The sequence below is a fragment of the Humulus lupulus genome, chromosome 9, assembly GCF_963169125.1.
Source record: "Humulus lupulus chromosome 9, drHumLupu1.1, whole genome shotgun sequence".
Lineage (NCBI taxonomy): Eukaryota > Viridiplantae > Streptophyta > Magnoliopsida > Rosales > Cannabaceae > Humulus > Humulus lupulus.
In genome coordinates this window covers 64,695,089-64,719,563 of record NC_084801.1, presented here as the reverse complement: position 1 = coordinate 64,719,563, position 24,475 = coordinate 64,695,089, and the positions used below count along the sequence as shown (strand labels likewise).

Here is a 24,475-nt window from a genome sequence, read left to right as displayed (position 1 = left end):
AATTTCTTCATAACCATCACCTTCTCTCTGAGTGTAACCTTTGGCTACTAGCCTTGCTTTGAAAGTCTCCACTTTCCCATCTACACCTCTTTTCTTCTAGTATATCCATTTTCACCCAATGGGCCTGATATCTTCAGGTGGATCTGCAAGTTCCCAAATAGAATTGGAATACATGGATTCCATTTCTTGGCTCATGGCTTCTTCCCATTTCTCCTTTTCATGATCATCCATAGCCTCTTTGAAGGTTAATGGATCGTCCTTGTCTTTAAGAGAAACAAGGACACGTGCCTCATGTTCGTAGCAAACAGGTTAGCTCACAATCCTCCCACTATGACGTTGTACTGGGGTTTCCTTTTCAGGAATAGTGGTTTCCTCGATTTTAGGCTTATCATTTAATGATGACGATGAAGTCAATGGAATCTTCTCAACTGTGAGTTCCTCCAATACAGCTTTGCTTTGAGGTTTATAGATATTCATATAATCGTGTTCAAGGAATGTCGCATTTGTAGAAACAAATACCTTTTGTTCCTTGGGACTAGAAATAAAAACTTGTTTCTAGTGCATAGCCAACAAATATGCACACTATAGACCTCGAGTCAAGTTTCCCTGATTTAGGTCTAAGAACATGAGAAGGATAGCCCTAAATGCGAAAATGTTGCAAACTAGGTTTTGTTCCATTCCACGGTTCCAATGGAATTTTGCTTATGGTCTTAGATGGGACCACATTCAAAATGTAAGTTGCTGTTTGAAGTGCATATCCCGAGAATGAGGGAGGAAGTGAGGAGTAGCTTAACATAGTTCTGACCATGTCCAACAAGGTTCTATTTCTTCTTTCTTAATCACCATTTTGTTGTGGCGTTATAGGTACTGTGAGTTAGGATACAATAGCATGATACATCATGAAATCTTTGAATTCTAAATCAAAATATTCACCACCTTAATCTGTTCAAAGTGCTTTAAGAGTCTTACCTAATTGCTTCTCAGCCTCAGCTTTGAATTCTTGAAACTTACCAAAGGTTTGAGATTTCGTAAGCATTAGATAAGTATTACCATATCTTGAGTAATCGTCAATCAAAGTGACAAAGTACTCATACCCACCTCTTCTTGTACATTGATTGGAATAGAAACATCATTGTGTACAAGCTCCAAAGGTTCTTTAGCTCTATTTCCTTTCGCTGAGAAATGGCGTTTGGTCATTTTTTCTTCTAGCAAGATTCACAAATTAGAAGAGTTCCAACTCTTAGTTCTCTAAAAGGTTCATCTTTTGTTAACGGATTTATCCTATCTTGTCCTATATGACCATGTCTAAGATGTCGAAGATATGTGTCATCCTTATTTCAAACTTTTTTTTCTTTTGTTTCCTTGCGGTTTTGCTACATTAAATAATTCCAAGTTATTTAGTGTTTGTTCAATAAACGAACGAGTTAAAGTCTGAATATTCATTTGTATGTCTAAAGAAAAATTTAAGAATAATGAAATTATAAATAAAATATTATAAAGTCAATACTTGCAATAAAATATAAGATACTAAAACAAACAAACTAAAACATTGTTCAAAGAACAATAAAGTTTTCTATAATAAATATTAAAGAGTTTGAAAAATAAAAGGACTTTCTTCAATGCTTTCTTGAACGAGATGCTTTCTCTAAATTTGACTTCATGAACATCATCAACATCGTTCTCGGAATCATAAGATTCAATTATCATACATGTGTCTGTATGTAGCATGGATGGTGTCTCATATATCATATGCAGATTTAAGGCTTTGTAGAATATTTTTGGTCTCTATATTTACTGATTGAAGAAAATAATACCTTCCCATATGATTTATTCTTAACCACTTGGTGTACTCAAACTGATCATTCACTGAAATTTCTATTTGTTGTTCTTGAATTGGTGGTGTTTTAAAAGCTTTCATCAAATTATCTTTTAGCAACCATATATTGATATCATGTCTGCAAAATGCTATATCTTCATCATTTAGTTCAATGACTACATTGTAGTCATTTTCAGACATTTTAACTTAAATAAATAAAATACAATAATATTACCATTTTAAAAATATCAATTATTTGGAAAGTAAATATGATGCATGAGTGAAATCAATTAAAACACTTAAATAAACATTTATTATTCCACAATAAAACTACCAAACAAATAAAGTGTCGCCATAGGGTCGGTCATGTTAAATTCAGATAGCTTATAAGACAATCTTATCTTTATTATTTAAAACTTAAAATAACACTTTAATTTCTCTTTTAAAATAAAGTACCGCTAGTTAGGTCAAGATGCAAATATCCACTACAAAAGCTTAATTGCATCTTTGTAAGTGTACCTCATTATTTCGGAATTCATGACTTAGCTTAGAGAGTGCCTCCTTAGGGCCGGTCAAACCTAAAATACATGACTCATTCCTATCTTCGTAAGAAGCCAACCTTGGTATTAATTGTTGGATTTACTTATACAGGATCTTATTTATTTTTATGTAAATCATATATTAAATAAATTAATATAAGAAAACCTAGAACATGTTTCTATAATTGAATATAAATAGAGACAATGATAAGAACACTTACATTATATGCAGTGGAATGAATAAGTCATTTCTTCAGTTTCTCTTACCCATGTATCCTTTCTGTTGCAGGATACCACCAAGAAACTGAACCGATCTTCAAACTTCTTCACAGTATTCCACAGTATCCTTAGAATCACCTAGACTAGAGTGGAAAATTCTAAACACATGAGATAGATATAGAGAGAACAAGAGAAGAGCATATAGAGGCTTAGAAAAGGACTTTTGTTGTAGAGAGAGTCTAAAACCCTAAAGCATCAAAACTAGATCTTTTGATCATTTCTTTTCAACTCTCACTTAGCATTCCTTTTAAAGGCTCAATTAGGACACTTATTTGATTAAAAAATCAATAAAATAATAGGTAATTACAGCCCTTAGATAAAAATTCTAATGGGCTATAGGCCTATTAAATTTCTCATTTAATTATAAGCTCGTTGGACTTAAATTCAAGGCCCGTATTATTTTCTATTGATTAATTAATTAAATAATAATTTAAATCCTTTATCAAAATAATTATTTATAATTTTATCCTTGAGTTAATCTTATTTATTAATTTACACACAAATTTTTCTTCTTTAATAAATCTGCCCTAAAATCTCTTTTCTTCTCTAAATTGCATAACTCAGTGAAATTATTCAAAATTGACCTGGTCAACTTTTATAATTCTAATTGATAATTAAATCAATTAATTGAGATAATCTAGGTGGTTTTATCCAAGGTACTGTGGGAACCATAGGCCTATGAAATCAAGCTCCAATAAGTTATCATAAATTTAACAAATAAATTTACTAACTTATTAATTCCTTATGACTCCACTAAACACTAAGAATTGCATTCTTGAATTCATAGAACGCTCTATAAACATTATAGATACGTTATTAGTTATACATTGTTACAAGCATAATTATCACTCAATCCTCTATAGACGGTCTACAATGAGATGGGACTAAAATACAATTTTACCCCTCATTGTATTTTATCCATAAAACACTTAGTTCCTTGTAAATGATATTTCCGTAAACTAGTATTAATTACTGAAAAGAGATCTCTAACATTTAGCACCTCGAACCAAACTAAAAGGAAACCATCGTTTTACATCTTCATCAAAAGCTATAGATGTTCATATATATGATTAACACTCTCACTCAATTATACTACCGAGTTCCCAATATGTAAGTATTCGCTAGTCTACAGGGTAAGTTTGTAACGAACAAGCCAAAGAACTCAAATAATACAATCAATTAGAATACTAACCACTCAGAATTAAGATTGAATTTACCTATGGTCAACTATATGATATGACTAGAATAGATAATAACAGTATGTTTACTTATCCTATCTATTGTCAATATCGGTCCAATCCGATGTAACAAATACATCCGATCTTATCTACTTTTCTAATGTTCTGGAAAGAACATAACACTGCGATGTGTAAGTAGATGATATCGTAGATTGGCAAGTCAGTGTAAATCATGTGAACTGGCTAATCTTAGGACTAACTTATGTTTGAACATATAATCATATTTTTATTCCACTGTGATTACGTCACTATAGATGTGATTAGATGTATGCTTGAGATTTTATAGAAGTTTTTATTAAACAAATAATCATGAAAATAAAACATGTGAGCTTACAAAGAAATTGGGTTTTAATTAGGACATAAGACCCTAAAAAATTCCCACTTGTACTAATTGAAACTAATGCCTTAATTCTACTAATCCCATTTCCTTGATATGCTTATCAAATGTAGCTTCTGGTAGTGTATTTGTAAATGAATTTGTACGATTGTCTTCAAATGCAATCTTACCTTAACATCTTTCCTAGCCATATATTCTTAAATTATGTGGTATTTCCTTTCTATATGCTTACTCGTCTGGTGACTTCAAGGTTCTTTCGAGTTTGCTATCGCTCCTGTCTTGTCACAAAATAACGCAAGCGGTTTATCCATATTTGGAATAAGACCAAGATCTGAATAAAACTTCTTTAGCCAAACTATTTCCTTAGCTGCTTCAAATGCAACTATGTACTCAGCCTCTATGGTTGAATCTGAGATCGCAGACTGCTTTATACTTCTCCATATCACAGCTCCACCCCCAAGAGTAAACACCATGCCAGAAGTAGACTTCCTATCATCAACAACACTCTGAATGTCTAAATCGGTGTACCCTATAGGGTTAAAAACACCACCCTTGTAAATTAACATATAATCCCTAGTCCGCCTTAAGTACTCTAGAATATGCTTAACTACCCCCACTGCATAACAAATATCTGGTCTAGTACACAACATAGCATACATCAGACTTTCAACTGCAGATGCCTAAGGAACTTTTCTCATCGCATCTTCCTCTTCAGGATTCTGGGGAGACTGCTTCTTTGAAAGATGAACTCCATGGTGGGACGGTAGATATCCTTTCTTGGAATTTGTCATTGAGAAACGTTCAAGCACTTTATCAATGTAAGCTACTTAAGACAGAGTTAAGAGTTTGTTCTTTTCTATCCCTAATGATCTGGATAACTTGAACTTAACTCGCTTCAACCAAATCCTTCATCTGGAATTAAGTACTCAGCCAATTCTTCACACATGACAATTTCTTAACATTGTTTCCAATGAGTAAGATGTCTTCTACATAAAGAACCAGGAATACCACTATTTAGTTTGCCTTCGTATGGCTGAGTAGATCCATAATCAATAATCCAAACGAATTTATCATTCTATAAAACACACATTTCTATGATAAATGAACTATAATCATTACTTTTTATTTTCGCTGCTAGAAACTTGGGGCACTCCTTTTTCCTATGTCCCTTCTCATTGAAGTGAAAGCATGATGGAGCCAAAATGGGTATGTTTTAAAAATTTATAACTCGCAAGCGCACGAATCCTATATGAAATATAGTGTTCGTGTAAGTACGAGATCGAACCCAAAGGAGTTGTCTAAAATAAAAAAGAATACTATTTTAAACCAAAATTAATAAATTCTAACCTAGCTCCAAAGATTGATTTGATTTAATGTGATGAACATAAAATAAAAGATTTAAAATAAAGATATTTAAGAGAAAACAAATAAACCAATAATAAATTTTGAAATAAGTGTTAAAAAGAAAGATTATTAAGATACTAGAATCCACAAAATGTAAGTTTAAAAATACTTATTAGTATATTGGTTCCCAAGTTTTAGTGATAGTTAAAATAAGTCAAACTATCATTTTCCAAATAGATTTATAATTTTAAGCACAATTTTTTTCTAAAAAGATAGGACTTTTCTTCACTTTCAAAAAAGTATAATTTCAAAGTATTTAATGTGAATCTACCTAATGAAACAACAAAAAATCAAATTACATTATTTATAAGGCAAAACATAATATTTTTGTTCTAAGCATTGGATGTGTACAATTTAATGACACATCTTACACAAAGAATATTATGTTTTGCAAAATGAAGAACAAAGTGAATATTACCTAACAATCCAAAATATGAGATATTAAAGATGAAAGACATATATGAAGAAGAAAAATCCATAAACTTTGTTGCATTACAAGGGAAATCAACATACAACATAAATATTATCTAGTTACAAGTTGCTTCATCATGATCTTAATAATCTTATGAAAAAGATTAGAAGCACATAACTGGAATAGAAATTGCAAAATAAACAAAATACATTCTTGAAAATGCTCTTCAAAAAACACCAAAATGGAAGAGAGAATGGTAGAAAGAAGAAGGTAACCAAAAATTAAGCACCCAAATGGTCTTGAAAATTCCCTATATATAGCCAAAATGAGAGTATTAAAATAATCAATTTAAATTCATAATAATATGGCAAATATGGGTAAATTGTAGGGGTGGTGATGATTTTTGTGGTGAAAATGTGTAGAAAAATTGAGTAAAAATGTGGCAATTTAGGCATTGTGGGACAAGGGGACAAGGATGCTTTTGTTGGGCTCAACAAAAATTACAAAGGGGGGTTGTGGTGGCTGGGACAGGCAGCTGGGGTGGCAAGCGTGTGAGCCTGGCTGAGTCGTGAGGTGGGCCTAGAGCTTCTGGTGGGCTGCTGGGTGAGTTCGGCTGGAAAAGTGGTGGGCTGGTTGGGTGAGCTTGGAGAGGCAGGCGTGGGCAGCTGGGGTGGCTTCAGCTGACGCACTAGACTGAGTAGGCTGGTGGAGACGAGCCTAGGTGGGGCAAGCGGCTGGAGGAAGTGGGGAGGCATTGGGCCTGGAGCTGGGAAAGGGCAGGCGGGCCCACAGTGGTGCAGGGAGCCAGGCAGGCTGGTGTGCTACACGGGCTGGGCCCGTCGGAACTGTTGGTGGGCTTGTGGGCCGGCTGGTGTGTGGTAGCCCAGATGGCTGGGGGGGAGGCATTCGGTGGGCTTGGGAGAAATGAAGGAGGCGGGCCCGAAGGCTTTTGGTAAGCGTTGGCCTTCAATGGCAGCTGGGCCACGACAAAATATGGGCTTCTTTACTCTTAAAAATACCAAATTGTACTTCATTTCTTTTAGTTATACTCCTTTTCCTTTCCTTCATTTGAATCAACCAAACATAAAATTTCAATTCATATGAACTATTATAAATTAAGTTAAAATTAAATATTTTCAATAATAAAATATTCAATATTAATCTCACGAAAATATTAATTAAAGCTTAATCTACTTTGACATTTAAGTTCAATAAAATGACATTTTTGACCTATAACTAAACAACAATAATTCAAATAATTAAACTACACCATTTTACAACAAAATAACTATAAAAATACACAAAAATGTATAAAATTAAAATAAACCTAATAAATTCGAAATCACTTTAAAACTTAATAGATCAATTGAAAACTCAAGAACTAAGCAACAATTAGCATATAAAATATGGTAAAATAACTCTATTTTGAAGAGTTATCGCACCCCCAAACTTAATATTTTGCTAGTCCTTGAGAAAAAGATAAATTAAAATCACAAACATTTTTTTTTCTAATTGGTGATGTCAAATGTTTACCTCAAAAATTACATAATAGAAATAGTTCTAAGAAAATCACAAATAAAAGTAAAGCTTATGTAATTAATTAAAAAGTTAAAATTGTTTTCAAAATAGATATTTAACATGCAAACACAAAAACATCAAACTATCATGTGAGCATTAGACATGCTTATGCAAACAAAAATAAATTAAATCTCAAGCAAATTCTAGGATTTTTAAAAAAAAAATTTAGGGATTTAAAGAATTTAATGTTTAAATAAATTTTTTCCAAATATCACAATAATTCAAATAGAATAGAAAAGTGTCATATAATGAAAAACAAATCTATAATTAAACAAAACTAACTCAAAAATTAAAAACAAAGCTTACGATTTATTTATATTTTTCTAAGAACTAAGAACAATTTTAATCATAATTCTTATCATCGGAAAATGAGAATCACCAATATTTTTTCAAACAAAACAAAGAAAATAAAAAAAATTTACCATTGTTTTTGTTCTTAAAAATGTGAAAATTATGTTAACACAAAAGTTTGAGGGTAATGTATATGTGTTTTTCTTTGTGTTTATGCATATTTTTCATTTATTGTAAAATTTCAACAAAAAAATTCTTTTCTTTGTGTTAACACATACGATTTATGTATGTGTTTTTCTTTGTGTTTATGCATATTAATAATAACACAAAAGCTAGGAGGCACAAATGCCGTCAACTAACAAAGTTATAAACGAAATAAAATTACAACAAAATTAGGAGGCACAAGTCTCATCAACAATAAAAATTAAAAAGATAGATAGGAGGCACAAGTGTTGTCAACTATAAAAATTAAAAAAATAGATAGGAGGCACAAATTTCGTCAACTAAAAAAACAATAAATATAACTAAATAAGTAAGTCTTTTTTATTAGGTGGTAAACCGTCCCGAATTTTCTTTTTATCTTTTTTTTTTTTAGATTTTTTATATAAATGTATATTTGTTTTATATTTTTTTTTTCAAAATGCAAAAATTAAATAACTAGTAGAAGAATTCACTAACCTTGAGATAAATTTCGTTTCCTTTCTTGCAACTCCCCGGCAACGGCGCCAAAAACTTGATGGACCCAAAACGGGTATGTTATAAAAATTTATAACTTGCAAGCGCACGAATCGTATATGAAATATAATGTTCGTGTAAGCATGATATCGAACCCAAATGAGTTGTCTAAAATAAAAAAGAAAACTATTTTAAACCAAAATTAATAAATTCTAACCTAGCTCCAAAGATTTATGAGATTTAATGTCATGAACATAAAATAAAAGATTTAAAACAAATATTTTTAAGAGAATCCAAATAAACAAATAATAAATTTTAAAATAAGTGTTAAAAGGAAAGATTATTAAGATACATGAATCCACAAAATGTAAGTTTAATAATACTTATAAGTATATTGATTCCCAAGTTTTAGTGATAGTTAAAATAAGTCAAACTATAATTTTCCAAATAGATTTATAATTTTAAGCACAATTTTTTTCTAAAATGATAAGATTTTTCTTCACTTTTCAAAAAAGTATAATTTCAAAGTTTTTAATGTGAATCAAACTAATGAAACATCAAAAAATCAAATAACAATACTTATAAGGAAAAACATAATATTTTTGTTCTAAGCATTGGATGTGTACAATTTAATGACACATCTTACACAAAGAATATTATGTTTTGCAAAATGAAGAACAAAGTGAATATTATCTAACAATCCAAAATATGAGATATTAAAGATGAAAGACATATATGAAGAAGAAAAATCCATAAACTTTGTTGCATTACAAGGGAAATCATAATAATATGGAAAATAGGGGTAAATTGTAGGGGTGATGATAATTTTTGTGGTGAAAATGTGTAGAAAAGTTGAGTAAAAATGTGGGAATTTGGGCATTGTGGGACAAGGGGACAAGGATGCTTTTGTTGGGCTCAACAAAAAATACAAAGGGGGCTGATGGTGGCTGGGACAGGCAGCTGGGGTGGCAGGCGTGTGGGCCTGGCTGAGGCGTGAGGTGGGCTGGGAGCTTCTGGTGGGCTGCTGGGTGAGTTCAGCTGGTGAAGTGGTGGGTCGGCTGGGTGTGCTTGGAGAGGCAGGCGTGGGCAACTGGGGTTTCTTCGGCTAAGGCACTAGGCCGAGTGGGTTGGTGGAGATGGGCCCAGGTGGGGCAAGCGCCTGAAGGAAGATGGGAGGCATAGGGCCTGAAGCTGGGAAAAGGCAGACGGGCCACGGTGGTGCAGGGAGCCAGGCAGGCCTGTGTGGTACACAGGCTGGGCCCGTGGGAGCTGCTGGAGGGCTTGTGGGCTGGCTGGCGGCACAGATGGCCGGGGGGGAGACCTTTGGTGGGCCTGGGAGAAATGAAGGAGGCGGGCCCGAAGGCTTCTTGCAGGCGTGGGCCTTCATTGGCAGCTCGGCCTTGACAATATCTGGTCATCTTTACTCTTAAAAATACCAAATTTTACTTCATTTCTTTTAGTTATACTCCTTTTCTTTTCCTTCATTTGAATCAACCAAACATACAATTTCAATTCATATAAACTGTCATAAATTAAGTTAAAATTAAATATTTTCAATAATAAAATATACAATATTAATCTCATGAAAATATTAATTAAAGCTTAATCTACTTTGCCATTTAAGTTCAATAAAATGACATTTTGACCTATAACTAAACAACAATAATTCAAATAATTAAACTACAACATTTTACAACAAAATAACTATAAAATACACGAAAATGTATAAAAATTGAAATAAAACTACTAAATTCAAAATTACTTTAAAACTTAATAAATCAATTAAAAACTCAAGAACTAAGCAACAATTAGCTATAAAATATGGTAAAAAAACTCTATTTTGTCTAGCTATCAAAGCACATACCTTTACCTTTCTTGCTTTTGTTTTTCTTCCCAGTAGGCATTTGTGCACCTTGTTATGAACTCGTCTTTGCAGCCTTTGCAGGCCTGGGGTTGGTGTTTTGTCCACCTTTCTTCTTGTTTTCAGCTTCGAAGATGAAGCTAGGTTAGCTTCAGCCTTAGCTGGATCAGCCACATCAGCAATAGTCTTCTTTTCTCCTCCCTTACTTGGTCCACCCATGATAGACTTGAAAGTCTGAAGCTCGTTCATGAGCTGTGTCAGACCATGGTTGAGTTTATTCATCACATAGTTGGTGGTGAATGCTAGGAAAGCTGGAGATAGATTGTTGAGGATTAAGCCGATGAGTCTCCTCGTCTATTATTGCTCTTTGCAGTTCAGCTTCCTAAAAATAGTTGGTCATTTTAATCAGATGATTGCGAACGTGTTGAGACGGTGCCATTCAAAAACTTGCATACTTCTTGGTTGCCTCAAAATGAATTGCTCGGATTTCACTCAAGCATGTCTTGGAGGTGATTCATGATTTCGTAGGTCGTCTCGACATTCTCCATCTTTGTCTTGAGAGTGCCGACCATACTAGTCAACATGTAGTATCCTGCCTTGTTGTTAGCCGCCTACCAACACTCGTATTTATCTCTAACAGTCTTGGTAGCACCTTCAGCTAGAACTCCCGGGGATTCTTCAGTCATGACGAATTTGGAGTTGTCACTAATTAACAATATGTTGATGTTCTGCTTCCACTTAAGGAACTTTTCTCCTGTGAGTTTCTCCATAGAAAGTTGAGAAAGGATGGGAGTAGACACAGCCATAATAATACTACATATTACCAATAAAATAGAAATCAATCACATTTGCTCAATAAAACTTCTAATCACTCAAATTTCAAGAAATAGCACATCATATACCACAAAATAAGTAAGATATGGAAAAAATACCAACATAATCATATCTCTATTTCTTTAGGTTTTTAACTAATCTATGATATTGTTGTCCTGGTTGGCAAGAGTAAAAGAAAATTCATTAGTTAAATAGAGTTGTAAACTCATTTAATAATGGACACCATTATTAACAACCTACTATTCGATCAAAATAAGAAAACAAATTTTTTCTTATTTTATGAGCTAGACCCACGGTTTCAATAATCATAGATTTAGTCTTAGCAGTCACCGTAGGGGTGAGTCTATTAGAATTTGACCTATAAGTATCTATCTTTCGAAGTCTAACCTTGTTAAAATAACTAATGAACATCTTTCGTAGGGGGACGAATTGAAGCGTTCCGAGGCCCCATTAAGCTATCGACCTTGTTAAACTAACGGTGGATGAACGAATATAATTCTTAAAATAAGCTCACTATTTAATTTAAAATAGTATTTTTATTATTAATTTTCGAAAATTAATCACTATGGTTCTCCAAAAAGTTGTAAAATTAAATTTTTAAAACCAAAGTCCTATAATTTTCTATTAATTCTAAAATGTCACAATGAAACAAATTTAATTAAATTAGAATTAATTTGTTGCTAATCAATATTAGATTTAACTATTATAATGAACTTATACAATTAAGTTCATGTAGAGTCCAAGAACTTTACTTAGCTAGTAGTATTATAGTAATTATAGTATTATCTTTATGACTGTAGACTTTTGGTTCAGACCAGGATTTATTTGGACACTCGTAGTAGTACTTATAGATTTTCTAAGTTTAACCTATAGTTTAAGAATATTAATTTTAACCTAAGGTTTCATTAATATGACTAATATTGAAGATAATATTTATTATACTATAAGGTTTAGATAAGAACCAATAGGATTTTAAGCACATGTTATGTATGGGTGATTAAGGATTAAGTATTTTGAGGATTAAATTTATTAAGGCTAAAATTTGAATGCTCTAAGGTCAGTCAGCAGCTTTGAATACGTTTGAAGGCTTAGTCAAGGTTGTTTACTCAATTTGAATTAAGCTAAAAATGTGTAATTTCGTGTTTAAATAATCAGCGAATGCCGATATATCGCAGCTATAGGGGGCGATATATCGCAGCACGTAGATACGGAAAACACGAAACGATGCACGTTTGCCTCGGGCATAATGGTCCAGGCGATATATCGCCTATAGGGGGCGATATATCGCCTCCTTCAGCATACTTTGAATGCTTTTGAATTCGTTTTCCATTCAACCATTCAACCTGTTAATAAGTCCAGCACCTTTCTGAACGAGTCTTCAGCCTCTGCTGAACAATAATTCAAATTATTTTCACCTAAAAAGCCATTATTTTTATTCAAGTAAAATTAAGATCCTTTCATTCCTAAACTCTATAAATAGGACCTAGTACCCATCCATTATTCATCTTTTGCTCTAAGTTCAGAGGCTGCAAGTTGCTAGGTGAGTGTGAGAGTGTAAACACTTGGGTGGGGAAATCATAAGCTTGATCATCATAAGCTTATCAAACACTTGGGAAAGTAAGGATTTATAGTATTTCGGTTCGAGGTTTAGATTAGTCTTACAAGTCTTCAAGGTAACCCAAACTCTAGTTCGTTTCTGTACGTTTTCTTTAAAAGTTCTGATAGTCTTCTACTTATTCTAACCTTATTCTTATTTTGGTTAGGAAATCTAAGAACTCACACATAAGTTTTTGGTAAGTATTTTCTCAATGGTTTAGTCCTTCCATTCCTTTCATTTCTCTTCTTCTCTATACTCACTCTTTTTCAAATGGTTCTTAGGAGTGTTCCAAAGTCCCACCTCTGTCCTCTTATCCCGGTATTTTGGTAAGGAAAATAGGATAGAATTCATATGTTATATGTTTTATATGTGTTATCTTATGTTTTTATGTTATGAAATGTATGCATGTAGGCTTGGGCATATGACCCATATGACTAACAAGACCCCAAATAGATTATGGGCATATGACCTGCTTAGCTAGTAGGACCCCACTAATCTAATGGGCATATGACTTGTTTAGTCTATGGGACCCCAAGTAATAATGGCCATTATAGTATGTGTATGATATAAGTGTACTGTTATGTTATGTTTTTATGTTTCTTATGAAATTTATGTATATGAACTATGTGTTAGATTTTCCTTGCTGGGCATTAGGCTCATTCCTTTTTGTTTATTTGTGCAGGAAAGTAGCTATATTGGCGGGTATGATTCGTGGATGCTTGGGAGAATGTGTATCGGTGATGAATTGATTCAAGGAGTCGAGAGTTCGATTTCGAGGATGTAGTCTTTTATTTAAGGTTTATGTGTAATTTTTCCGCACCTATTTATGTAATTTCTTTTCATTTCAATTAAGATATGTTTTCTTTTTAAAACAATGGGATCCCATATCCTGCTTTGAGTTATGTAAGTTTGAACATTGGTTTTTACAAGTTTTTAATAAAGTATGATCTTTTTCAGTTGTAAGTTTTACTAAAGATTAGTATGTATAGTTTTCGTTAATGGTCCAAAAAGTCTAGAGTAGTTGGGTCATTACAGTTCAACTCAGCAAATGAGCCTTAACAATTGGGCTTGTATGAAGGAGAGTTGGGTCCATTATGTCGTTCTCACTACTAGGGCCCCCAAACATCAATACAAGGTCCAAAAGACAAGAATTTAAACTTTCATTTTATTAATAGGAAATTACATTTTATATGGGAATTTTAATAGAATTTGCAAAAATATGGCCTTTTTTTTAAAAAAATTCACTTTTATGGGTTTAGTTTCCCATATTTTTGTATAAAAGTTTGTTTGTGTCATAGGTTTACTCTTAATCAAGTTTTATTAATTTGGAAGCGTATGTTTGTAATTTGATAATTTTTTTAGCTTATTCAATTATTTTTATATTAATTTTATATCACTATTTTTATTTTAAATTTTTCCATGGTTGTTATGCAAATTTTTTATTAATTTTTTTTTTGTAATATGAATTGTATTTATTATTTTTTTTATTTATTATAAACATTTTTTTCTTTTTTTTTTAGATTGTACATTTTTTTTTTCAAAGCTTGGGTAAGGTAACCAATTAGTTAATTGATTTTTCACAATTATGTAAAAAAACATTCCTACAGCTAGGTTAAATAACATTTATCTGGAGGGGTAACCAATTACTTGTTTGATTTTTCACTGTTATGTAAAAAGTAGTCTTAGAGGTTAAATAACATGTATCAGGAGAGGTAACCAGTTACAGTGAGATGAGTAACATTCTTCCATGAGAGGGGTAACCAGTTACCATAAGATGGGTGACGAGTCACTCATATTAGAAATGAAAAGAAACATCAAATTTGAAGGAAAAAAGGAAGAGTAAGTATGATTTTAGTAACCTAGGTAACCAGTTACCATAAAGAACCTAGAAATATACACACACATCAGAACGTGAAGGTGACCAGTTACCTCCGAAATATACACATAAAGAACATGAAGGTAACCAATTACCATAAATCTGAAGTTAGAAAAAAAAAAAATCTGACCACGAACCAACCTCCTCCTTCGCCCCCGACCAACAATGAAGAAAAGTTAATTTAAATTTCATTTATCAACAATTGACTTAGTTTATGTCATTTTAAAAAATATTAATTTAATTTAAATAGGATTTATCAGCAATTAACTTAAAGTAAATTTAAATCCTATTTATTAAAAAATATATTTTATTGATTGGTTTTCGAAACATGATATTTTAAAATTTTAACCAATTTAAAATTTTAAAACAAATATCATTAAGTGTTTTTCAAACAATATCTTGTGTTGTTACAACTATCAACAAATATCTTAACCATTTATTAAAATTATAAAATATTAATAGTTATAACAAACCAAAAATATCTAAACAATTAAACAAATTTAAATATCCATAAAAATTTCTAGTCAACAAATTTTCAAATTTCAAATAATTTAATTATTAAAATCCATAGAATAATCATATATTAATAATTTCAAATAAAAGATATCAAAAATAACAATTATTTTTAAAAAAATATCATTAATATCCCATAACTTAATTATAATATTTTAATATATTAAAAGATTCAAAATTAATTAGTTAACCTATTTTTAAATTTGAATTTGAATCTTTGTAGAAAATATCCAATTTTTAAATAACAGACAACAAAAATATCTTATTTTAAAAAAAGTAAATATGATATTTTTGGATTTTTTACAAAGAAATAATTTCATATTTTATTATTTTTAATTTTTTAAAATAAATAAAAAAAATGTATGTGATAAAGAGTGTGTCGGGTACTGTTCACCGTGGCGTCGCTGGGGAGACGCACGAGCGCAAGGGTTCTAGATACCGAGGGACATGTCCACCGGGTGCTGCTCCAGTCGAGGGATCTGTGCGCACGGGAGGGGTAATGTGCGCAAATGCGCGCACGGGGTGTAGGGCTACGCACGCAGATGCGCGCGTAGGTGGCCCTAACAACCAAAAAATTTCAATTTTTTTTTTTTGTAACCCAAAAACATTTTCTAAATAATTTTTATAATGTTTTACACCAAATGAAAATTTTATAAAAATTAACTGCATAAAAAACACAACAAAATAACCAAAATTTGCTAATAATCACATAAAATTTAATATGTTTCATAAAAAATAAGACATCCATCTAATTACTCAACACATCAAATAATTCAATTTCACCATGTTCATTCATGAAAATAAAAATTACCAAAAGCTTTGAGGTTAGTTGTTGGATTTACTTACACAGGATCTTATATATTTTCATGTAAATCATATATTAAACAAATTAATATAAGAAAACCAAGAACATGTTTATATAATTTAATTTAAACAGAGATCGTGATAAGAACAATTACATTATATGCAATGGAATAAATAAATCATTCCTTTCTTCTCTAAATTGCATAACTGTGTGAAATTATCCATAATTAAGCTTGTCAACTATGATAATTCTAATTGATAACTAAATCAATTAATTGAGACTATCTAGATGATATTATCCAAGGTACTATGGGGACGATGGGCCTATGAAACAAAGCTCCAATAAGATATCATAAAGTTAAGAATGAAATTTACTAACATATTAATTTCTCATGACTCCACTAATGACTTACAATTGCACTCTTGAATTCATAGTACGCTCTATAAGCAATTTAGATACGTTATTAGTTATCCATTGTTACATCCATAATTATCACTCAATTCTCTATAGATGGTCTACAATGAGATGAGTCTATAATATCGTTTTACCCCTCATTGGATTTTATCCTTAAGATAATTAGTTCCTTGTAAATGATATTTCAGTAAACTAATATTGATTTCTGAAATGAGATCTCTATCATTTAGCACCTCGAACCAAACTAAAAGAAAATCATCATTTTACTTCATCATTAGAAGCTATAGATTTTCATATATATGATTTACACTCCCACTCAATTATACTACCTAAATCCTCATAATTGTGGTGCATGATCTGAGATGGTCCTAGGGAGTAGTTTAGCTAGAAAGTCACAACGGGGTCAAATACCCGGCTCGGGAGGAGCTTAGGGGTATTTTGGGAATATTAAAAGTGTTAGAGAATTATTGAGTAGCCGTTAGTAATTCAGTAATGGTTTAGACGTGTTGGGATTAAACGGGGATTTTTAGGCATACTCGAGGACTTAGCGTGATGTGTTAAAAGACTAAATCGCCCTTGGTGTTATATGAGGATTTAGGTTAGCTTAAGGGGCAATTACGTCATTTTGGCAGCTGGTTATACTTAGTTAAGGGCTGGGAAATACTAGAACATTATGGAACAAGCAGAGGAAAGGAAAAGAATAGAATTTCTCAACTCTCTCTCTCTCTCATATTCGGCTCTCTCTTTCCCTCTCCTTGGTGGTTGAGAGCTTGAAGAATCTTGAGGATTTTAGACAGAGGAATGCGAGCTAGCATTTAAGGAGCTCAAAAAGCACCTCTTGGAACACCCTATCTTGTCGAAACCTGTCACAGGAGAAATTTTGTACCTATATCTCACTACAACCGAGCACACCATTAGCGATGTGCTCGTCCGAGAAGAACAGAAGGTGCAAAAACCAGTATACTATGTCAGCAAAAAGTTACTAGGGGAAGAATTGAGATACCCCTTAATGGAGAAGTTGGCTCTCAGCCTAATCCACTCATCTTGAAAGCTCCGACCTTACTTCCAACGCACCCCATCCATCTGCTGACAGGCCAACCACGACGACAAGTCTTATCCAATCCAGAAGCCTCAGGTCAATTTCTAAAAGGGGCTGTTGAGCTCGGGCAATTCGAGATCACTTATCATCCGAGGACAACCATAAGAGGACAGGCCTTGGCAGACTTCATAGTGGAATACACTGGAATGACTGACGATGAAGTTATAACCTCAGCCCGCGAGCTGTGGAAACTTTATGTCGATGGGTCTTCCAACAAAAATGGATCGGGGGCAGGAATAATACCGATCACCCCAACTGGGAGTCGATTTCACTCCGCTTTGAGATTTGACTTCGGAGCGTCAAACAATGAGGCTGAATACAAGGCTATACTGGCAGGACTTCGAATAGCCAAGGAACTCAAGGCTAAGGCGATACATTGCTACAGTGACTCCCCGTCTGTGGTCAACCAAATTTTAGGGGAATACCAGGCTCATGGGACAAGAATGGCTGCATATTTAGAAAAAGAAAAAGTAGCTCTCGAACATTTCAAATTCTACACAATAGAGCAGGTTCCCCGAGAACAAAATTCCAATGCAGACGCCCTAGCCAGGCTCGCCACATCCACCGAGGTCGATGAGCTAATTATGTGCCAATCGAACATCTATCGACACCCAGTATAAACGAGCCTGAACAGGAAGATTTCTGCATGATTAACTTCGAGCCAACCTAGATGACCCCAATAGTTGAGCACCTTGAAACCGGCATTCTCCCTGCTGAACAGAACAAGGCTCGAAAACTGATGTATCAGATTCCCAGATACACTATTGTTGAAAGGAAGCCTATATCGAAGAGGATACTCTATGCCACTACTCCGATGTGTGACTCCACCCGAGGCTAAGAAGATCCTAGAAGAGATACATGAAGGATTTTGTGGGAACCACAATGGGGGGCATAGCCTATCTAAGAAAATTATACGCCAAGGGCACTTCTGGCCCACTATCAAAGTAGACTCATTTGATTATGTCAAGAGATGCGATAAGTGTCAATGGTTCGCCACAATCCCATGAGCTCCACCTTCCGAGCTAACTATGATGACCTCCCCATGGCCCTTTGCGGTCTGGGGAATTAACCTCATAGGCTCATTGCCAATAGGCAAGGGCGGAGTTAAATACGCGAACTAAGATAGTTTGGACATAACCAAATTATTAAAAGAATAATAGTGTTTGGATATAACCGAATACGCGAGCTAAGATAGTTTGGACATAACCAAATTATTAAAAGAATAAAAGTGTTTGGATATAACCAAATACGCAAGCTAAGATAGTTTGGACATAACCAAATTATTAAAAGAATAAAAGTGTTTGGATATAACCAAATACGCGAGCTAAGATAGTTTGGACATAACAAAATTATTAAAAGAATAAAAGTGTTTTGATATAACCAAATACGCAAGCTAAGATAGTTTGGACATAACCAAATTATTAAAGGAATAAAAGTGTTTGGATATAACCGAATATGCGAGCTAAGATAGATTGGACATAACCATATTATTAAAAGAATAAAAGTGTTTCGATATAACCAAATATGCGAGCTAAGATAGTTTAGACATAACCAAATTATTAAAAGAATAAAAGTGTTTGGATATAACCAAATACGCGAACTAAGATAGTTTGGACATAACCAAATTATTAAAGAATAAAAGTGTTTGGATATAACCAAATGAGCGAGGCAAGGTAATTTGGATAAAACCAAATGCGTGATCTAGACCTAACTAGAACAAAAATATTTGTGCATGGCGTACGAACCAAAAACACGACCTAAATAGGTTTGGAACAAACCAGCTAAAACTAATCGACAGAAAGTTTGAATATAAATAAACCTACTTCAAGTTATGTTGAGATAAAGGCTGGAATATCTTACAAATAGATAGTTTCGACCTCATAACTTTGGGTGTAATGCCCCAAATTTCCTAATAAGGTTTACGACCTTGATTAGGAGGCCGGGAGGGCCATAATTGATTTTGATAACTCTACAAAATAGAGTTATTTTACCACTTTTTATGTGTTAATTTTTGCTTAGTTCTTGAGTTCTTTATTGATTTATTAAGTTTTTTTAGTAATTTTGAATTTATTAGGTTTATTTTAATTTTATAGATTTTTGTTAGTTATATTGTTGTAAAATGTTATAGTTTAAATTATTTAAAATTAATATTGTTAAGTTAGGAGTAAAAAGATGTAATGTTGAGTTTAAATGTTAAATATAAATTAAGTTATAATTAATATTTTCAAAGAATTAATTTGATTTATTTTATAATTGAAAATATTTTATTATGATTTATTTTATATTTATTTTGTAGGGAAATTTTGATGCTTGAAAATAAAGAAGAGAAAAGTAAAGAAAAGTGATAATTTTGTGAGAAAGACAAAGAGATTGTGGCATTTGAGCAAGGGCCCAAGCATCCCCTTCAAGCCCAGCTGCCTTGCCTCCTTCGGCCCAGTCCAGCAAGCCCAGTACTAAGGCCCGGTTGCCTCCCAACTCCACCAAGCAGCTCCACCTCAGCAGCTTCTTCAGCTCCCATGCCGCCAGCTGTCCATTTGTATCAACCTGAAGCTAAAGTAGCTCATAGTCCAATCCTTGCACCACGCCTCCTCATTGCACCAAGAAGCCGTACGCTCTTCTCAACAGCCCACGGCCAACTTTTCTCCCAGGCCCAAGCTTGGGCCCGATTCCATCAAAGCCCAGCAGCAACTCACACCATCAGCCTTCAGCATTCCCTCTCAACGCCAGCCGTACGGACAAGCTTCACACCAGCCTTCCAAGCTCCAGACGCAGCCACGTGTCCCTGACCAGCCACACTCCCTCCAACCTTCACGCCAGCCTCCAAAGCCCAACAGCAGCAAGCATATATGCTTCAGCCAATCTCCTCACAGGCCCGAGCCCAGCATCAGTCCACGCCTGGCCCAAAATGCCCCGTATGCCATAGCTGCCAATTGCCACCAAAAGGCCAAAAACTACATTTTTATTCTCAATATTTTTCACCAAAATATCAATTCACTCTTCCCTATTTTTCTTACCTAAATAAACATTCCTAATTCATTTTTTTACCCTAGCTTTTCACTAATCTTTTACCCAACCAAACATTTCATCTTTCCAATACTCTTACACTTACTCTATTTATCCTACCACTTCCCAACACAATTAAATTAATCAATTTATTTATTTTAATTTGATTAATTTAATATCCATATTTTGCCTATAAATAGAGTCTTGTAAGACCATTTGGGGAGCTCTTCTTCTTCATCTTTTTTTTCAATATCTTCTACACATTTTTCTCTCTTCTTTTCACTAGTTTCTCTCTACCATTTTCATCTTTTGAAGAGCATGTCAAGTATGTTATTTTGTAATTTTTATCTAGTTATGAGCTTCTAATCTTTTTCAAAGGTTATTAAGATGATGATGAAGCAAAATGTAACTAGATAGTATTTTTTAGTGTATGTTGATTTCCTATTTGTGTAATATTGTTTATGGATTTTTCTATCAATGATATGCATTTTTCATCTATTATTGAGTGTTAAAGCATATTACACTTAGTTCTTCATTATGCAAAAATATGATATTCTTTGATTAAATGTTTTTCATTAAATTGTTCACATTTAATTCTTAGAGCATAAGTATCATATTTTGCCTAAACATAATCTCTTTGATTTTTTGTAGTTTCATTAGGTTGTAACACAACTAATGCTTAGAAATTATATCTTATAAAAGTGAAGAAAAATCCTACCTTTTTGAAAGAGTAACTTGTGCTTGAATAGAAAATATATTTTGAAAAAATATATAGTGTGATTTATTTCAACTATATTAAAACTTGGGAATCAATATACTTATAAATACTATTGAACTTGCATTTTGTGGATTCTAAAATCTTAATAATCTTATTTTATATATCTCATTTGAAAACAATTTTTCTATTTAATCTTAAATTTTTTTTTATTACTTGTGTTTTATTTTTCTAAAACAAAATCTCATCAAATATTTGGAACTAGGTTAAAATATTCTTGCTTTGTTTGAAATAGTTTCTTTTGATGTTAGTCAACTCCCATGGGTTCGACCTCGTACTTACATGAACATTATATTCCGAAACGATTCGTGCACTTGCGAGCTTAAATATTAAAACACCCTCTTTTGGGATCAACAAGTTTTTGGCGCCGTTGCCGGGGAGTTGCAAGAAAGAAACGGTCTTTCTACAAGGTAAGTAACATTCTTCTACTAGTTATTTTTTATTTTTTATTTGCACAATTATCTTTAAAAAAAAAAAAGTAAAAAAAAAATATATATATATCTATAAAAAAAATTGAAAAAAAAGAGTAAAAATCAAAAAAAGAAAAAAAGAAAGTTATATATATATTTATTTATATTGTTATATATTATATTATATATATTATTTATATTATATAAATATATTTATATTGTTATATATTATATTATATATATATATATCTTGGTAGTTGATGGCATTTAGTGCCTCCTACTTACTTATTAGTTGAGTGCATTAGTGCCTCCTAAATACTTGATAGTTGAGTGCAATTTTTGCCTCCTACATACTTGAGCAATTTATCTCTTCTAGTGATGGCATTAGTGCCTCCTAGCTTTTATTTTATTTTATTTATTTTTATTTATCTTAGTTGATGGCACTAGTGCCTCCTAAGTTTTATTATTATTATTATTATTATTATTATTGTTGGTTGATGGCATTAGTGCCTCCTAATTTTATTTTTTGTTGATCATTTAGTTGATGGCATAAGTGCCTCCTAATTTTTATATAACTATTTACTATTGCTATTGTCATTTTATTTTATTTCTTCTTAATTATCGCATTTAGTTAGTTGTAATTTGATTGTTTAAGAAAATACTTGAAAAAAAAAAAAACTAAAAAAACAAAGCTTGTTCTTTCAACATAAGCAATTTTTGCTTAAAGGAAATTTGGCAAAGTTCCCATCCACGCTTATTAATTAACCTCGGGGAGTTGTTATTAAGTTGTGAGTAAGTGGAATCAAATAGGCCTGGGAACAAGTTAAACCAAAAAAAATAAATTAGAAAAAAATAAAAAATCATAAAAATCATAACAAAAAAAAATATATATATATAAATATTATAATTTCTTCTTGTTATAAGTATGCTCTGTGGTTGCGGTTCTAACTGATCTTCCACATTAGAAATTTGTTTCCTTGTGATTGTTTGTGTTACTTTGAGAAATTTGTGACATTGTATGCATCATTGGCATCGTAATTCAAAAAATCGTTTGGTAAAAAAATTAGTGTCTTTAAGTGAAATTGAAAGTGTTTTTGAAAATTTAAGCATAATGGAACAAGAAACTAATGTTGTGCAAGAAAAAACTCTTCTTGAATACTTTTCACCAATTTCATCTAATGCTCCATCATGCATTGTTTTGCCCACTACTAATGCCACTCATTTTGAACTTAAACCATCAATCATTCAATTGTTACCATCATTTTATGGTTTAGAAAGAGAGGATCCATACATGCATGTAAAAGACTTTTTGGAAATTTGCTCAACCTTTCGTTTTCAAAAATTTTCAGATGAGTCGGTTAAACTTAGGTTGTTTCCTTTTTCTTTAAAAGATAGAGCCAAAGCTTGGTTAAACTCACTTCCAACTGGAACCATAACTGCTTGGGATCAACTTTTTAATAAATTTCTTGCTAAATTTTTCCCCATGTCCAAAACTGATAGTTTAAGAAGAGAAATCTCCGAATTTTATCAAAAAGATAACGAAGAATTTTATGAATGTTGGGAAAGATTTAAAAATTTATTATTGAAATGTCCCCACCATGGTTTTGAAAAATGGAGACTTGTGAAATACTTTTATGATGGTTTAACCCCTTCAAACCGACAAATGATTCAATCTATGCATACTGGAAAATTTTTAAAATTGCAAGGCCAAGAGGCTTGGGACGCTCTTGAAGAATTGTCTGTTAATTCACAACAATGGAATTATTCTGAGCCTAGGTCTAGAGCCAACCCGTCACCGAAAAGAGAAGGAAAATATGAAATAAAAGAAGAAAGTGATTTAAGAACATCATTTGATAAATTAGCAAGAAAAGTAGAAGCCTTAGTAATAAGTCAATCTATGAATTCTCATGTGCAATCTAAAAAAGATGTTTGTTCTTTATGTGCTAGTTCATAATGCTCAATCATGTCCTTCTTTTGTTGAAACATTTTCTGAAGAGGCTAATGCTTTACATTCATATGGAAAACCTTCTTCTGATAGCCCATTTTCCAACACATATAATCCAAATTGGAGAAACTATCCTAATTTTTCATGGAGACAAAACCAACCACAAATGAATCAAGGAAACCAATTCCACCTGCCAAATCCAAATCATGCCCAACCAATTCAACCTTACCCTCCACAAAGAAAACCTTCCTTAGAAGACACCTTACAACAGTTCATGCAATCCACCCAACAAATCTTACAAAATCAGTCTCAATCCATTGCCAAACTCGAGACACAATTGGGTCAACTTGCTAGTGCTGTAACCGAGAGAGAAAAAGAAAGATTTCCTAGCCAACCCATCCCAAATCCTAAAGGCCAATATGAAATAGGAGCCCCTAGTCATAAAGAAGAAGCTAAGTCTATTTCAACTCTTAGGTCCGGAAAACAAATTGTCAAACCCGATTACATACCTCAAGTTGAAAAAGACCAAAGCCAACCTCAAAGTTCCAACATAAATGACATTTCAAAAGATGATGCTCAAGTCCTTCCTTCCATCCCAAAAGCTCCTTTTCCACAAAGATTAATTCCACTTAAGAAAGGCAACCAATATAGTGACATCTTAGAGGTTTTCAAACAAGTAAGCATCAACATTTCTTTCTTAGATGCCATTAAACAAATTCCTGCCTATTCTAAATTCTTAAAAGACCTTTGCACTGTTAAAAGAAACACCAATGT

General features: G+C 32.7%; 1 non-coding gene across 1 annotated transcript; it reads right to left on the bottom strand.

Annotated features, from left to right (window-relative positions):
• Positions 1 to 23,254: 23,254 nt before the first annotated feature.
• On the bottom strand, positions 23,255 to 23,361 carry LOC133802938 (small nucleolar RNA R71). Its single transcript, XR_009877681.1, has one exon. It is a non-coding gene; the product is annotated as a small nucleolar RNA R71 (small nucleolar RNA).
• Between the last annotated feature and the right edge of the window lie 1,114 nt (positions 23,362 to 24,475).